Genomic DNA, 17,362 nt, shown 5'->3' on the forward strand with positions numbered 1-17,362 from the left:
ATCCCCTGGCAGAAATGAAGGTTTGAAATGTCATGGATACTGGGATGACACCAATTTATTAATGTCACATACTCAAATAGAAAGTAATGAGGCTCGACAAATGTCATATTTATACTGCAGCACAGTCATTATGAAATTAGCCCTGAATTTCCTTTACACAGTGGAGAAGACTAAAGTATCTTTTCTCATCTACAGTGACATCTGTTGATGTTACAAGTCTATGCCACATAGGTGGTTTGACAGTAGGAGGATTTATTCAGTTCCCCAGTTAGCTTTTTTTCAGATTCTTATTATCAAAATAATATGCTGAAAAACATGCTAATTTCTCAGAAACCGTCTTAAGTTTTGGCTGCTCAGCTTTTGGCAGCTGAAGACCGATTAATTTCAGTGATAAAGGTTAAAATGTGTTCTGCCAAGTCACTGACTACTTTCAGCAGATGTAATATTGAATCAGCTGATGTTTTGCGGTTTAGTTTCCTTGCTTCCATTTCAAAATCTGACATTAAGTTCATATTGAAACAGCATGCGCATAGATAACACCTTTGATGTACAGAATGGAAAATGTTGTAAGGTACTTCAATGTTGAACTAAGCGAGACAACAAGGATTTGTATTAAGAAACTAAGTGCGGGATTCTCCATTGTGAGTCCACCTCACTACCGCTGCCAGCGGGGACGGTGAATTCTGCGGTCAGCCAAATCTCCATTGGCTGCAGCGGGAATGGAGAATCCCGCCAGCGTGAAGGAACGGAGAATCGTAGTCAGGGGCTGGATTTTCTGGAAAGATTTCTGAGTGTTGTAGCAAGTGAGAACTGCCGCAAGCTTCCCCGCGCTCGGCCCAGCGAGCCCCGCAACACTATTCAATGTTAATTGCTCCACTTAATGAGGCCCCACAGACTTTTCGCCACAAATGAAGGCTCACTGGCACCACGCTCGCCAGCCCCCCGCTAACAAGCACATAAACAGCACTTGCACAACCAGCCCCAGCCAGCTCGCAACGATGGTGCCCAAGAGACCAGTCCCGAGATTCATGGATGCAGATCTGGCCAGGCCCCTGGAGGGGCCTGGAAGCTAGGAGAGATGTTCTGTTCACTCGAGGGTCCCAGAGGGTCAGTCACAGGGCAGCCAGTGCTGCCTGAGCCGAGGTGGCGGTGCCTGTGAGCGCCGAGGGTGTGACCAGGAGGACTGGCCTCCAGTGCCGGAAGAAGGTCAACGACCTGCACTGGGCAGCACAAGTGAGTAGACACCAAACCCCACCTCCCCCGCCCCAATACCTTTCCACTCCCATGCGAGCATCCACCCCCCAATTCTTCATGCGACCCCTAACTCTCCCTCCACCGCCCCTCTCTCTTCAACCCTCCTAACCCTTCCTTCACACCTCCCCTCCCACCACTGCGAACCGCGCGTGTGGTTTGCAATGCGCTCTCTGTGTCTCCTCAGGAAAAGTTCTCCCACAACCGTCAAGAGAGGGCCCAGACTGGCAGTGAGGTGCTGGACATACAAATCCTCACCTCCTTTGAGGAATGGGCACTGGAGGTGACTGGGGTGGCCGAGGACAGAGCAGTCACCAACGTGGAGGCAGGCGGACACCACAAAGGTGAGGAACCACCGGGCTCCATCCGAAGGACCTGTCAAATGTGAGTTGTCATTGCCTTACTGATTTCCCCATCCCTCCCACCGACCACATGTCCATTCTCCCGCAGGTCCTCTAGCCGACACCGCTGGCCCATCCCGGATGACACCCTCTCCAGCCTCCCAGGAGATCAGCACAGAGGGGAGCTCCGAGGAAGACACGATTGAGGTGTCACAGCTGTCATCCCCGCCCTCCATCACTGCAGACACATGCACCTCGGTGGGAAATGTTAGTGGTCAGGCTTCTGGTGAGCACCACACAGCTGCACATCAGCTGGAGGCAGGAACCCCCAGGCAACACAGCAGTCGGAGGTCTACTGGATCCCAAGACCCAGCTGGTCGCAGCCTGACGCGGAGCCTGTGGAAGAGGTTTTCCCTGAGCTGATGGAGATCATTGGGTTTGGCCAGGACATGCAGAGGAGATGTCAGTGATACTCCAGCATGTCCATAGCAGGGACGGAATTCTCCGACCCCCCCGCAGGGTCGGGGAATCGCCCGGGGTGGGCGTAAATCCCGCCACCCGAGAATCGGCGGGAGCGGGAATCACGCTGCGCTGATCGGCATGCCCCCCGCGGCGATTTTCCAGCCCGTGATGGGCCGAAGTCCCGCCGCTGACAGGCCTCTCCCGCCGACGGGAATTGGAGCACCTCTGGTGCCGGAAGGATTGGTGGCGCGAGCGGGCCCACGGGGTCCTGAGGGTGCCCCCACCATGGCCTGGCCCGCGATCGGGGCCCACCGGTCGGCAAGCGGGCCAGTGCTGTGGGGTCACTCTTTTTCTTCTGCCGCCGCCACGGCCTCCACCATGGCGGAGGCGGAAGAGACTCCCCTACCGCGCATGCGCCGGTGGTGACGTCAGCGGCCGCTGATGCACCGGCGCATACGCGAACCGGCAAAGGCCTTTCAGCCAGCCCCGACGCCGGCCGGCGGGCGTCAAAGGCCGTTGGTGCCAGTTTTGGCGCCAGTCAGCGCGGCGCCAACCACTCTGACGCGGGCCTAGCCCCTAAAGGTGCGGAAAATTCCCTGAGGGCGTTGACACGATGGTACAGGCCATGGGGAACTGGCAGGGCTGGCAGAGCCAGATGGTGTAGTGGCCGCCGGGGCTCGAACCAGCTTCCCCTCCATCCCAAGGTGAACCCCAGGGCCCTATGGGCACTACGCAGTAAGAGGGGGCGCTGAGTGCCAATCTGGATCTGTCCCATGGAATGGCGACAGGTGCCACCAGCTCCCAGGAGATTTACCCCTTTGATGACGCTGCGTCTCACAGCCAGCACCAGAACAGGGCTGTGCATGTGCCGCCGACAAGTGAGTCAGGGCCTTCCGGGCCCAGAGCCCCCAGAGAATGCCCGTCAGGGGCATTGAAGCCATGAGACGTGGTGAGCAGCTGGTTGCCTTCACCTCAGATATGCATCCTGCGGACACACCTAGGTGTAACAGTAGAACTAAGAAGGTAAAGCCCATCGAGGATCATTAAGGCCACCGAGAAAGGGGGGAGTGGTAGGTAGGGGTAAGGGTGGGCTGGAGGGGGGAGGGGTGGCACCATCGGGGGAGTGGGGAATTGTTAAACATAATAAACACCCTTGCGTATAACCAGTATGACTCCTCTGTCACTTTCTTCCACAATGTGGGAGGACCTCCGAACCCTTGGCCCATCTCTTCATGCATCTCCTCCTCCCCGTGGCACTCACTCATCCCCCCCCCCCCCCCCCCCCCCCTCATCCCCCCGGCCATGCCCCCAAAGATGTGTCCCATCCCCTGGGTAATGGACTAAAACATTTGCAGTTTTGTGAAATATTTTATTTGAAATAAATCTACATGATGCATTTGTATTGCAAATTACTACTGGTCTAAAACCAGTAGCTGGATTATTAGCTAGATTCTGGCGAGGCACTACCTAATTTATACCTCACAGCCTACTGGTCAAGGAGAAAGCAACATGCATACAAGTAACACACATGTGCCGACTTAGCTTCTCCAGGCACTTACTTACAAAAGGAAATGCTTAGAATCCTTGCTCCCTCAACATTGAAACCAACTCAAGGTACATTTTCTGATCACTTGCCCGCCCCAACCACGAGTACTCTGGATATTGCAACCACCTTCTCCCCACCGCGGGAGCACTTTGTAGACTTGCTTTGATCTCGACTTCCATTATCTGTGATGCCAAACTCAAATGGTAAGAGAATCTCGCGCTATTCCTTTCGGAAATTGGGCAACACCCAATTTTGCAATGGCGCTAACATTGTAGCACGAATACATTTTTTAAAAATCAACCTGTTTTTACATGCATAGGTGTCTAAAGCAAGACAAGGACTGCAAATTAAGTGGTGTCAACTTGTGGCTCAGCTGTCGTCAGTTGATTGGATTTGAAACCAAACACAATTGAAGTGAGCGCACGATGCGCAAATCATGTTCCACTTAAACTTCTTTGAGATTGTACTTGTTTTCAAACATTTATATCTTAAATAGGCCATATTTAAGATGAAAGAGCCCAATTCGAGGATATAATATCAAGGAAGTTGAAGCTGCCATTTACTCTGTGACATGTTGGAAGTGCTGACATACTTTCCGGTGAATAAATGATCTGTCCCATCCCCTGGGTGTTTGGATGTTGGCTGCTACTTGTGTGGTGATGCCTCCTGCAATGTTCAGGCAGTATCCAGGCAACAATGTGTGATTGGGATGCGAGGCAATGACGCCCACATACCACATGGCCCGCCTACCCATGGGAATCCACGTGGGATGTGTGAAGTGCTCACTGAACCACGATTGCCAATTCCCTGTTTGCAATTGCCTTCCAATGCACAGGCAGAGGCCGGTTATGATACCAACATTTGCCAAAACCCTCAGCACTTCCTTGTGCCGTATCCCTCTATACCCATCCTATCTATGTGTTTGTCAAAATGCCTTTTGAACACTGTTAATGTATCTGCTTCCACAACCTCACCTGGCTATGCATTCCAGGCATTCACCATCCTCTGCGTAAAAAACCTGCCTCGCACAACTCCTCTAAACTGTGCCCACGGACCTTAAACCTATGTCTCCTGGTGACTGACCCCCGCATTCTGGGAAAGAGTGCCTGCCCATTTACTCTATCCATGCCACTCATAATCCTGTAGACCTCTATCAGGTCACCCCTCAACCTCCGTCTTTCCAGTGAAAACAGTCTGAGTCTATTCGGCCTCTCCGCATAGCTAACACCCTCTATAACATGCAACATGCTGGTAAACCTCCTCTGCACCGTCTCCAAAGCCTCCACATCTTTCTGGTAGTCTGGCGACCAGAATTGTGTGCAATATTCCAAGTGCAGCCTTACCAAGGTTCTATACGACTGTAGCATAGAACATAGACATAGAACATAGAACATACAGTACAGAAGGAGGCCATTCGGCCCATCGAGTCTGCACCGACCCACTTAAGCACTCACTTCCACCCTATCCCCGTAACCCAATAACCTCTCCTAACCTTTTTTGGACACTAAGGGCAATTTTAGATGTTCAATCCACCTAACATGCACTTTGGAATGACTTGCCAGTTTATATACCCGATGCCCCATCCAATGAAGGCAAGCGTTCCGTATGCTTTCTCGACTACCTTGTCCACTTGTGTTGCCACCTTCAAATATCTGTGGACCTGCACATCCAGATCTCTCTGACTTTATATATTCCTAAGAGTTTTGCCATTTACGGTATATTTACCCCCATGTTAGACCTACCAAAATTCATTACCTCACATTTGCCCGGATTATACTCCATTTGACATTTCTCTGTCAAGTCTCCAACCTATCTATGTCCTGCTGTATCCTCTGACAATCGTCAACGCTATCTGCCACTCCACCAATTTGCCTGTGAACAAAGATGGCTACTCACCTCTTAGGGTCTGTGCAGAAGCAATTCCGCCAAGTTCACGTTTTTCAAAAGGAGTACTAATCGGCGCCAGCATGAACACTTGCTGGGGAGGCCGCTGAATGATAGGAGGCCACTGGATATCGGGTGGCTCCCGTTAATTATATGGAAATCGGGCTTAATTGGTGATAATTGGTTTCTCGCCACGCTACGGTTTCGCCTATGGGAGCAGGCCGGTTGCATTACAAACTGTTTGGTGCCTGCCGCAGTTCTCATTTACGGCCTCTCCCACTATTCACTGGCCTTGTTTTGCTTAGGCCAGAGCGCAACGAGGCTGGAGAATCACGCCCTGAATAATGAAAAAAGAAAATGAAACAAAAGTGCTGGAGGTCAGGCAGCTTCTGTGGAGAGAAGCAGCATTGATGTTTAGGTTGATCAGAACAGAAGAAAGACAGAAAGATAAGAGTGTTTAAGCTCTTAGAAGTGGAGAGGAGACAGAAAGAAGCGAAGGGGAGGCCTGTGACAGCGTGGAAAGCAGGAGAGATTAACTAACAAAAGATTTCATGATGCAAAAGCCAAAGAGTAAAGGGGCAAAGGCAGTGTCCAGATGAGGCATGAATGGCTTCTTAGCAGCCTTCTGAATGCAGCATGAAGGAATAAAGAAAGAAACAAGTTGGGATGATGATGGAGTGGACCACGGACTCTATTCAGAAAGCAGAAAGGTGGGGGGCAGGGCCAACCAGATGTGTTTGGTGATGAAATGACATGGAGCTGTTGAAAATGGTGTGGTATGATAGCTGAATACGGAGGCTGGTGGGATAGAGGTGAGAATGAGGGGAATCCTATCATGCTTCTGGGAGGGAGGGGAGGGAGTGTTAGCAGAAGTGTTTGATCTAGATAATGCTAGAGGGCCGTCCTGAGAGAAAGAAAGACTTATCAAGATGGTTGTTCAATTTGATGATGACATTATGATGGTTGGAAAGTAGGTTTTGAGGAGGACATAAAGAGTCTGCAAAGGGATACAAATATGCTAAGTGAATGGATAAAATTGAGTCTAAAGTAGAAAGTTATGAACTTTTCCACTTTAACTGGAGAATAGAAAAGCAATATGTTATTTAAATGGAGAGAGATTGCACGACTCTTCAGTACAGAGGGATTTCGGTGCTCTTGGACATGAATTGCAAAAAGTTAGTATGTTGCCATTGAAAATGAATAAGAAGGCAAATGGGATGTTGCAAGGGGAACAAAATATAAAAATAGCGAAGTTTGCGAGAGTTGTACAAGGTATTAGTAAGACCATTTGGAGTGTTGTGTACAGTTTGTCCTTACTTAAGAAAGGATGTAATTGCATTAGGAGCTGTTCAGAGAAGATTAATTCAATAAAAAGATTTGACAGGATGGGCCTGTATCCATTGGACTTGCGAAGAATGAGGGGTGATCTCATTGAAACATATAAGATCCTTAAGAGGATTGACAGGGTGGATGCTGAGAAGATGATTCCCTTTATGTGAGAGACTAGAACTAGAGGATATAGTTTAAAAACAAGAGGTTTTTACTTAAGATGGAGGTGAGGAGATTTTTGTTTCTCTCAGAGGGTCGTTGAATATATTTAAGACGGATTTACATAGTTTCTTGATTGACAAGAGTGTCAAAGGTTATAAGGACGAGACAGGAAAATAGAGTTGAGGCTACAACCAGATCTCATGAAATGGTGGAACCTCCTTCTGCTCCTAATTTGTATGTTCATATGAAATGCTGGTGTGGAAGGTTGCATCAGCAGAACAGATGCAACGGAGAGAGAGAGAGAGACTGGAAGAATGGAACCATGTTCCTATAGAAGCAGGGTATGAGGACTGTGCAATTCCAAGGGTTTGTACTGAACACTAGTTGATAGCCTATCTACAGAAATAGAGACAGAGAAATGGTGGGAGGGAAGAGTCAGAGGTGGACCAGGTGAGTCAAAGATTCATAGAGTCCTACAGCACAGAAAAGACCCTTTGGCCCATCATGTCTATGCTGGCCAAAAACAACCACCTAACTATTCTAATCCCATTTTCCAGCACTGGACCCATAGCCTTGTATACCTTGGCATCTCAAGTGCACATCTAAATATTTCTTAAATGTTATGATAGTATCTGCCTCCACCACCCTTTCAGGCAGCGAGTTCCAGATTCCCACCACCCTCTTGGTGAAAATGTTTTTTCCCACATCCCCTCTAATCTTCCTGCCTCTTACCTTAATTGATCCCTCCAGCAAATTTGAATGTTTCTTTCCGTCTACTCTATCAATGCCTGTCATAATTTTATATATCTCAATCGTGTCTCCATCAGTCTCCATGGCTCCAAGCAAAATAACTCCAGTCTATCCAATCTCTTTTCATAACTAAAACTCTCCAGCCCAGGCAACATGCTGGGAAATCTCCTCTGCCCCCTTTACAGTGCTATCACATCTCACCTATAATGTGGATTCCAGAATTGCACACAATATTCCAGCTGTGGCCCAACCAATGTTTTATACAGTTGGTGAGATAAGGATGGAATTGGAAACACAAAACCAATTAAATTTGGTTTTGGTTTCACCCAGTCCATGGTGAGCGAAGGAGGTGGCATTGATTTAGTCCGCCTTGCTACCACTCTGACCATTCTATCCATGGTCTGCTATAGTGTTCCAATGAAGTTCGAGGAATAGCACTTCATCTTTCATTTTGGCACTCCATAGCCTTCTGGACTCAATCTTGAGTTCAACAACTTTAGATCATAATCCCTACCTCCACCTTGTTCAATCTGTTTTTTCTGTTTTTTTGTTTGCTGGCCTAATTCTTTCTTTGTCCCTTCATGTTGCATTTAAATGGCTGCTATATATTTCTCTTTCACTATTTGGCAGTGAGATCTCCGGAATAGCAATGCGATAAATGACCAGGCAATCTATTCTTGAAGGCCTGGCTGTGAGATACATTTTGGCCAGGATATATCAAGAGGAATCTCTTACTCTTCTTTGATCAGTGCCACGGTATCTGTTACATAGAGTAGGGAAGGCAGATAGAGCTTCAGCTAGAACAGAGGTAGGCCGTAGGATTCTCTGAGCCCGCACCGGGTCGGAGAATCGGCGGGGTGGTGCGAGAATCCCGCCAGCGACCGGAGAATCGGCGTCAATCGCGCCTGCGGCGATTCTCCGCGCACGATGTGCCACGTGCCCGCTGAGTTCCACCGAGTCCCTCCGGCGCGGTTTACATATTGTCCTGCCCAGCGGGACCTCAACGTTCTGTCTGTGGGGGCCATCCTGGTGGGGGTGGACGGGGATCCGACTCCGGGGAGGGGGGGGCCACCATGGTGGCCAGGCCCACAATTGGGGGCTACCGATTGGCAGGCGCGCCCATTCCGGGGGGGGGGGGGTCCTATGTTCCGCCGGGCCCCTTTAGGGCTTCACCATGTTGCCCGGGGGCCGGCACGGAGTTGGCAACCACACGCATGCGCCGGCGCGGAGATGGCTGTGGTGCGCATGCGCGGACCCGCGCCAGCCGTGTAGGGCCGGCTTTTGGCATCGAAGCAGCGCACAGCACTCCGGCGTCGTTCTGGGTCCCGAGGTAGAAGAGAATAACTGGGCCTGGAGGCCCGTTAACGCCGACGTCGCTCGCGCCGGTTTTGATGCCGGCGTCAACACTTGCCCGCGATATTGGTGAATCCCAGCCAGGGTGTCTGACAACACAGCACACCTTCATCACTGCACTGCAGTAAGTTTAGATTAAGGGAAGACCTAACAAGAGATATTCAAATTAGTGTGGCTAAGGTGATTGAAGATTCTTCCATGAATATTGGAGTAGAAGGAGATGGAAATACAAAAAAGACCACAGAGGATTGGAGAACATGGGTAGAGGACATAAGATAGGAGGGGGTTGCATAGAAAGGTAGGGTGAGGCTGCAGATGGATTTGCAGTTGAGAATGTAGATTTTAAATTTGATGACGTGGAGGACAGGGGCAAGTCAGCATGAAAGGAAATGCTGGGTGAGGGGACAGAGAAAAGGTCACGATGAAGCCAGTTGGAGATAATGGAATCCAGGAACTCAATGAGCAGGGTGTTAGAGAAAGTAAGGGTCAGCTCCTGCTCAGGGTCCAAGTGCACAAAATTATCCAATAGTAGTGAATATTAAAAAATAAGATGGATCAGAATAGAAGCCTTGAATACACTTTACTGATTTAAAATGAATGGAATAAAAATCAGTTGATGATCCAGTAAGACTCTCACATCGAGTGAAGAGGTAATAAAAACGTAGATAATATTTAAAGTACAAGTAGATGTGGGTAATTAGTGCTGGGTTGTGCAACGTTGGTTGTGCAAGAAGGAAATCCCAGTTGAGGGAGGCGAGGAGGGAGGAAGCCAAGTGAAGGGGAGTTCCAAAGTTTCCTTGTGAGTTCATTTCTGTACCCAAGAGAATTTAAGAAAACATGAACTGCAGGCAGCATCACTGCTCCTCCACTTCGGCATCAGGTTAGGAAAGGCAGGTCAGGCTCCAGTGATTGGGGCCTAATCTGCATATTTGAAGAGGTCTCAGTAAGCTTGACATTGGATTTTACCAGTGGAGGGGAGTTAAAGGTCGAGCCTGAACCTAGTGTTTCCTTTCCCCACAACAGGTAGAGACATAATTAAATAAATTCCTTTCATGGAGCACAGACGTATAATTAAATAAATCTTTGCATGAATCAGAAAGAAGGCACTTCCATCATTCCCCAGAGAAACCAGCTGTTTGGTCTTCTACATGGATACTCTGTTTTGTCTGCTGCAACACATTGCTTATCTCTTGCAGAAGGAAGCCATTCGGCCCATCGAGTCTGCACCGACCCACTTAAGCCCTCACTTCCACCCTATCCCCGTAACCCAATAACCCCTCCTAACCTTTTGGACACTGAAGGCAATTTAGCATGGCCAATCGAACTAACCTGCATGTCTTTGGACTGTGGGAGGAAACCGGGGCACCCGGAGGAAACGCATGCAGACACAGGGAGAACGTGCAGACTCCGCACAGACAGTGACCCAGCGGGGAATCGAATCTGGGACTCTGCCGATGTGAAGCCACAGTGCTAGCCACTTGTGCTACCGTGCTGCCCACTAATAATAGCGGAAATCAACGAGGATAAAATAGCTATTTTTGAGTAGCTCCAAAAATGCTTTAATGAAGCCATACTTTCACTATCAATAACATTAATGAGAGGACTATTGAAAAAAAGAGGAATTTTCTTCAGAACCCAGAAGTCACAGAGATGAGGTATATATGGCCAAATTTTATCCCTATGGTGGGTAACTCGAGTTGGGAAATTTCTTGACTTGGTGCACCCGTCTTGGGACTAAGTGCCCCAAAGGGTGTGGGTTTTTTTTGCTTTGAGTGGAGCAGGGTTTGGAGGGAGGTGTGTGTGTTACAGGACAGCATCAGGTCCACTACACCCAGACACAGGTTTGAGGTGGATGTCGGAATTGTTGAGTGCTGGGGCAGGCTTTTTAAAAGCCCACTTTGGTTCTCTGGACATTATCCCAGTTGTTTTGTTAAATATTAGCCCTGTACGCCTAACTTAAGACACCCCATCAATTCCATTCTCCCCCAACTAATCCCCATGCCTACTCATGCCACCCACCAGAATGGCTCCTCCTATGCTCCAAGTCAACTCGTGCCCTCACTCACACCCCATGGGTGCCTATAAACCAATGCTAATTTAGTGCCCCTCATGCCAACCCATCGACCATCATTTGTCCTTCCACCCTCCATGCCCAGTGTCCACCATGGGCAGTGCACAAGGGCCACGGTGAGATGAAATAAATATAATGGTCTAAACACCTGTTGCAGGGCGCGATTCTCCGCTCCCCACGCCGGGTGGGAGAATCGCGGGAGGGCCGGGCGACTCACAACACGCCACTCTGGCGCCCCCCGCAATTCTCCCACCCCCCCCGCTCGGAAGAATCGGCGCTCGCCATTTTTCACGGCGACCAGCGATTCTTCAACCCGGATGGGCCGAGCGGCCTGCCGTTCGCGACCGGTTCATGACGGCGGCAACCACACCTGGTCGTTGCCGTCGTGAACATGGCGCCAAAAGCTGGTTTGTAGCTTGTGGGGGGCGGAGAGGGGAGTGAGCACCACGGCTGTGCTCGGGAGGGGACTGGCCCGCGATCGGTGCCCACCGACCGTCGGGCCAGCGTCTCAAAGGGATGCACTCTTTCCCCTCCGCTGCCCCGCAGGATCAAGCCGCCACGTCTTGCGGGGCTACGGAGGGGAAGATGGCAACCGCGTATGCGCGGGTTTGAGCCGTCAGCCATCGTGACGTCAGCCGCGCATGCGTGGGTTGGAGCTGGCCAACCTGCGCATGCGCGGCTGACGTCACTTAGGCGGCACGGTCACGTCATTCTCGGCGCGCCGCCTTGACGCAAGCGTCAGGGCCCGGCGGCCAAGAGTTACGGAGGGCCGCTCCAAGCCCCCCGGGTGGGGGTGAATAAGGTGAGAGGAGCGGCCTCCGAGGCCATCGTGAAACTCGGCCGAGTTCACAACGGCATTCCCGATGTTTCACGGGAGAGGAGAATTCTGCCCAGTCTTTTAATAAAAGCCTGCCGAAACATCAATTATGCAATCCCTTATAAAAATAAATTTATTTTCATAATCGCACATCAAAACAGCTAAGCATTTAATAAGTTCTTTCAGCTGCCAATCAAACTATGGATTTAGGATCCCTATTAAGATAATTGTAGGCTACGGAAATCAAATAGTGACATAATTATAGCCATTTAGTAATGTCAGCAAACACCAATTGCAACCAATAGGACAGATTATTTTCAACTCTCGTTGACACAGGCAGCCTCTTTAAAACAAAGATAATGGACGGTGTTTAAATAACTTGAGTTATTGAGTTAAAAAGCTTGAGTTATTTTTACCTTTCACTGACATAGACTGAGGCTGGGCATTTTAGTAACTTCACAGCACAAGTTTCTTTTACCTCACACTGGCACAGGCAGGCTTTTTCTTAAATGCTGGTGATTTAAATAATTTTGATATCATGGCTATTATTCAGACCTTATTCACGCTTCATGATCATTTATGACTACTGTAAAAATCTGTAACTCCCACACTGCTACAGCAAAATGGGATCTATTTGCACTGTCCCCTTTCCCCTATTCGTGAAAATTACAGAGGAACTTCCGGATCCAGCTCCTGCCTTCTGTTTTTAAAGGTCCACAGAGTCTCCACGATGCCTCACAAATCCAGGCTGTATTCCAGAAATGAAAGACAGATTTACAGCTTCTTCCTCTTTTACCAAACAGTACTTTCCAATTTTAAACAGAATTGTAAACGTTGATGTATTTATCGCTCCATGTATATTTCTTAGTCAGAGATATTAAAAGCAGAACCCGATATTTCCCTAAAAGTAGCCAGCAAGGACGTTACTGTCAGGCTTAAGATCGGCCAGAAAATATGATATTCAGGATTAATTTAATTCGCTTAGTAAAACGTTCCAGCCACTCATCACTATAACTTAGAGTCTTACAATGTCACCAGAAATTCTTCCAACCAATCATAAACGTTTGACATGCCTGGTACACACCTCTATGACATGAATTAAAAACATTCCCAAAGAAGGACAGAGCTGCATGTATTATGAAGGAAAAGCAGACATGATTTAAGAAAATACTGTGCAGCCTGTCAACATGATTTGTCAATGCTTTTACTGAGTTCACATTTAAAATCTTCAAAAGGCAATATAGGACATAGGAATTAGGAGCAGAGGTATGCAATTCAGCCCTTCGTGCCTGCTCCGCCATTCAAACAAATCATGGTTAATCTTTTTTTTAAATAAATTTAGAGTACCCAATTATTTTTTTTTCCAATTAACGGGCAATTTAGCGTGGCCAATCCACCTTACCTGCACATCTTTGGTATGTGGGGGTGAAACCCACACAGACACGGGGAGAATGTGGAAACTCCACATGGACAGTGACCCAGGGCTGGGATTCGAACCCAGGTCCTCAGTGCCATAGTCCCAGTGCTAACCACTGCGCCACGTGCCGCCCCATGGTTGCTCTTTTCATGATCCCTGTTCCCCATATCCCTTCAACCCATTTTTAATATCAGAAATATACCGATCTCCTTCTTGAAACCATTTAATGACTCAGGTTCCACTGCACTATGGGGCAGCGAGTTCAACAAATTCACCACCCTCTGCGTGAAATAATTCTAAATCTACTGCCTCTTAACCTATATCCATAACCTCTCATTCTAGATTGCATTACAAGGGGGAACATTTGGTCTACTTTTACTTTATCAATCCCTCTTAGTATTTTATATACCTCGATCAGGTCTCCTCTCATCCTTCTAAACTCCAGCTAGGATAAGACCAAACTGCTAATCTCTCCTCATACGTCAACCCTTTCATCCCCGGAATCAGTCTAGTGAACCTCCCCTGAACCGCCTCCACCATAGCCTTCCTCAAATAAGGAAACCCAAACTGGACACAATACTCCAGGTGTAGTCTCACCAACACCCTATATAATTGCAACAGCACTTCTCTACTTTTATACTCCAGTCCTTTTACAATAAACGGTAACATTTAATTTGCCTTTTTAATTACATGCTGTACCTGCATACTGGCTTTCTGCAATTCATGAACAAAAACACCCAGATCCCTCTGCTTAGATGCATTTTGAATCTGCTTTCCATTTAGATAATAATTCCAGAATCCAGGGAATTCTGAAATATCATGACCAACGCATCCATATCTCTGCTGCCATCTCCTTTAAAACTCTAGGGTGCAGGCAATCAGGTCTCGGACACTTATCTGCCTTTAATCCCATCATTTTATTCAATCCCGCCTCCCTAGTGATGTTTATTACACCAAGTTCCTCTGCATTATCTGTAGTTTTTGAATATGCATTTTTTATTATCTTCTACTGTGAAGAAAGATGCAAATATTGGTTCAGTGCCCCTGCCAGTTCTGTGTTCCCCATTAATACCTCACCGTATCATACTCTAAAGGGCCAACATTTACTTTAGCTCTTCCCTTCCACTTTATATACTGATAGAAGCTTTTGGTATCAGTGATTATGTTTTCTGCTAGTTTTAGGACCAGTAACTAAGGCTTGGTCAGAGCTAGGCTTTAAGGAGTATCTAAAAATAAAAGAGAAGCAAAGAGTTTTCAGAAAGGAATTTGAGAAGTGGAATCTAAGCAGCTGAAACAAATGATAATGAAAAGGAAGTTCGGGATTCACAAAATCCACAAACCTTTAAAAGGTCACGAAGGAGTTCACACTGAGTAGTTCAAAGAAACGTAGTTTACTGACAATAACTATTACATACATCACACGGTAAATCCCAACTGGGTCTGCCTAGCCAGTGCCTAACTGGCCGATTTTATAGATCATACAACTATACACTGTTTAGAGGCCCCCCCGCCCCCTTAACGGGGCAGCTCTTATTCTGCAGAGTGGAAGTTAATTGTTCCAACTCGTAAGATACATGTGGGTCTTACCATTCATTGTAATTTCCCTGTTTGATAATGACTCCAAAAACATGTGGGCAACTGAACAAACAGGAGAAGCTTCTTGTAAACTCCACCTCAGAACCTTGCAGCTGCCAGGTTCAAAGATGAGAACTCCGAGACCTTCTCTAACAGAATCTCATTCCCTCACAGAGCATGTGCCCTCATGTATATTCTAATGGATGTAATTATAGAGTCTACTTAATGCACAATTTATCGCCTCGAATAAATGCAGGATTTCCAAGCGGCTGGCCAAATCCAGCTCATGACAGTCTGTCGACTGAAATGGCATTGGAGCTTAGACGGAAGCATACTGTAACACTGATAGCAGACATTCTGGTGGCCAGGATAATATCAGCTAATAGGTGTCCCGACTGTAACCAAGACATTGTATCCACAGTCACTCATGGGTCAGCAATAGAAGGAGAACCATTGATGCTCAATCATGTCTTTCATTCTATGTTCCTGCAGAGATGAAACCTTCAGGAAGATGGAGGGTGCATTTACTGTTGCCTGCATCACCACATGAAGGCAGGAGAAAAGGCGGAGAAGAGTGCTACGGCTGTGCCAGACTCGCCAAAAGGAGGAGCTTCAACCAGATAAGCAAGGGGCAGCAGGGGGCCTCCAGACCCATAGAAACACTACGCAGAGGCACCTCTCAAGATTGAAGGTGTTCAGAAGATTAATGTCTTTTCCGTTGATGAGTGAGAAACAGTGTTATCCACGTCTCCTCATGTCCAGGGATATGGTGGCTCACATCTCTCAAATTCTCCATGAGCTGATGCTTCGGGTCTAGGAGGACATCCTTTTTCAGTGGCTCTGAAAGTTACTGTCGCTCTTAAGTTTATGTGTGTGGCTCTTTCCAGGGCATTACTAGGGACCTCTATAAGGTCTCTCAAGCTTCTATCCACAAGTGCAGGCAAGAGGTGAGGCACGCCCTGTTTGGTGGGGTCCTTTGGAGAGTCGATACTTGGATGGCCCACCCTGTTTTGCGTTTTCTGTGGTGGGGCAGATACATGCTCCCCAGCCTCTGGAGCTGGGGCTGATAGGATCTCAGGCTGAGGGGACTGTGATCAGCTGAACACTTCTGGAGTCACCTGCATGGATGACCCCAGGGGGTGTCCAGCGCTGATTCTTGTCCTTACAGGTGTGCAAGGGCCCTTGGCTGACTCCTTGAGGAGAAGGAGCACCTGAAGTGAGATCTAGGTACATCGGCCCTCTCGTATAGCCACTGCTGGATGCTGCCAATTCCTAAAGCATAAGAGTGCACAGATGCAATGTCCTGGACCAAGGTCTCCAAGATAGCCACCATCCTGCTGGTGTTAATCTTGGTGCACTGGCATGCCTGCATTATTACCAGAGACAAACATAGATGGGCGCCTTCATTGTACTTTGTCACCTATGGAATGCAGCTGTCACTGCGGTTCCAACATCTTTGTTAAGATTGAGTCCACAGGCCCATCATCAGACTGGGACTCAGCAGAATCCTGCCCTCCAGTGGTCTTCTGAGTGCCAGTGACCTTGTGTGACCCTGCCTCTGCCTGCTGTGGACATGAATCTGTGTTGTGCTCACCAATTTGTGACCGCGAGCCTGCTCTAGATCCCACCTAGGTCTGCGGTGTAGAAGGGTGTGGGTGAGAGCTGTGACGCGTCTTCCACAAGTGTGCACACAAGATCCCATCTGAGGTATCAAGGTGGCTAGAAGGGGGCGGGGGGGGGGGGGGGGGGGGGGGGGGGGGGGGGCTGGCTCCCAGGATCCCCGGGGTGCTTGGCTGTGGTGCCTATGAAAGAAAGTGGAGATAATTAGCGTTTGGCAACAGACTCCAGGACATAACATTGCACACGCAGTCTCACTGTAAGTATGATCAACTGGTGCAGGGTCCTCGCATGGGTGTGCAACACTGACCTCACCATCACTGTAAGCAAGATGCCGGTCCTCTCCGGTCAGGTGGGTGAGGGCCTTGATCTCTGGCATCCTGTCACAGATCTGGGACCTCACCCTTTTATGGTGGGTGAGCTCAGCCAGCACAAAGACAGATGGAGAGAGTGTGAGCAGGAAGCATGCCAAGGCAGATGATAAGGATGCCTGTCCCGTATGGCTGCTGAGTGGCACTGTTTACAGGATGAGGATGGAAACTGCACAGGATGTGAGCCCATATGGAGATATCAAAGGGTGCGTGGGAGAATGAGTGGTGATGTCCCTGGAGTGTGAGATCCCAGTGGACTGTCATCCTGCAAATATGTGAGGAGCTCTTGAGAGTGTGAGCTGAGAGGGACGTGGAGGTTGAGTTAAACTAACTATGCAGATGAGATAATTCACTGGCAGCACTGGATCGCTGGCCTCCTGCAGACTGAGTTGGGACTCACTGCCCAGACACCTCCT

The 17,362-nt window shown here is 48.5% G+C and overlaps 1 long non-coding RNA gene across 1 annotated transcript in view; it reads left to right on the forward strand.

The window, feature by feature from the left end:
• The window catches only part of LOC119965626, a 34,946-nt gene extending 19,310 nt beyond the window's left edge, over positions 1-15,636 (forward strand). The window contains exon 3 of the long non-coding RNA XR_005460572.1: positions 15,451-15,636. This is a non-coding gene — a long non-coding RNA (uncharacterized LOC119965626). The remainder of the gene's footprint in view (positions 1-15,450) is intronic.
• Positions 15,637-17,362: the final 1,726 nt, after the last annotated feature.

This window comes from Scyliorhinus canicula, chromosome 5 (assembly GCF_902713615.1).
Source record: "Scyliorhinus canicula chromosome 5, sScyCan1.1, whole genome shotgun sequence".
NCBI classification, from domain to species: domain Eukaryota; kingdom Metazoa; phylum Chordata; class Chondrichthyes; order Carcharhiniformes; family Scyliorhinidae; genus Scyliorhinus; species Scyliorhinus canicula.